This window comes from Delphinus delphis, chromosome 1 (assembly GCF_949987515.2).
Source record: "Delphinus delphis chromosome 1, mDelDel1.2, whole genome shotgun sequence".
Classification (NCBI taxonomy): domain Eukaryota; kingdom Metazoa; phylum Chordata; class Mammalia; order Artiodactyla; family Delphinidae; genus Delphinus; species Delphinus delphis.
The window spans coordinates 119,640,373-119,642,012 of NC_082683.1; positions in this window are offsets into that span (position 1 = coordinate 119,640,373).

A 1,640-nucleotide genomic window follows, 5' to 3' on the forward strand; every position below is an offset into this window, starting at 1 on the left:
AACCTTCCAGAAAAAGAATTCAGAATAATGATAGTGAAGATGATCCAGGACCATGGAAAAAGAATGGAGGCAAAGATCAAGAACATGCAAGAAATGTTTAACAAAGACCTAGAAGAATTAAACAACAAACACCTAGAAGAATTACAGAACAAACAAACTGAGATGAACAATACAATAACTGAAATGAAAAATACGCTAGAAGGAATCAATAGCAGAATAACTGAGGTAGAAGAATGGATAAGTGACCTGGAGGACACAATGGTGGAATTCACTGCTGAGGAACCGAATAAAGAAAAAAGAATGAAAAGAAATTAAGACAGCCTAAGAGACATCTGGGACAACATTAAACACAACAACATTCGCATTATAGGGGTCCCAGAAGGAGAAGAGAGAGAGAAAGGACCTGAGAAAATATTTGAAGAGATTATAGTTGAAAACTTCCCTAACATGGGAAAGGAAATAGCCACCCAAGTCCAGGAAGTGCAGAGTTCCATACAGGATAAACCCAATGAAAAACATACTGAGACACATAGTAATCAAATTGACAAAAATTAAAGACAAAGAAAAATTATTGAAAGCAACAAGGGAAAAATGACAAATAACATAGAAGGGAACTCCCATAAGGTTAACAGCTGATTTCTCAGCAGAAACTCTACAAGCCAGAAGGGACTGGCATGATATATTTAAATTGATGAAATGGAAGAAACTACAACCAAGATTGCTCTATCCGGCAAGGATCTCATTCAGATTCGACGGAGAAATCAAAAGCTTTACAGACAGGCAAAAGCTAAGAGAATTCAGCACCACCAAACCAGCTATACAACAAATGCTAAAGGAACTTCTCTAAGTGGGAAACACAAGAGAAGAAAAGGACCTACAAAAACAAACCTAAAACAATTAAGAAAATTGTAATAGGAACATACATATCGATAATTACCTTAAACGTGAATGGATTAAATGCTCCAACCAAAAGACACAGGCTCGCTGAATGGATACAAAAATATCTGTATGACCCATCTATATGCTGTCTACAAGAGACCCACTTCAGACCTAGGGACACATACAGACTGAAAGAAAGGGGATAGAAAAAGATATTCCATACAAATGCAAATCAAAAGAGAGCTGGCGTAGCAATACTCATATCACATAAAATAGACTTTAAAATAAAGAATGTTACAAGAGACAAGGAAGAACACTACATAATGATCAAGGGATCAATCCAACAAGATATAACAATTATAAATATATATGTACCCAACATAGGAGCACCTCAGTATATAAGGCAAATGCTAACAGCTATAAAAGAGGAAATCGACAATAACACAATAATAGTAGGAGACTTTAACACCTCACTTACACCAATAGAGATCATCCAGACAGAAAATTAATAACGAAAAAAAGCCTAAAATGACACAATATACCAATAGATTTAATTGGTATTTATAAGACATTCCATCCAAAAACAGCAGATTACACTTTCTTCTCAAGTGCACATGGAACATTCTCCAGGATGGACCACATCTTGGGTCAAAAATGAAGCCTCAGTAAATTTAAGAAAATTGAAATCATATCAAGCATCTTTTCTGACCACAACACTTTGAGATTAGAAATCAATTACGGGGAAAAAAACATAGAAAACA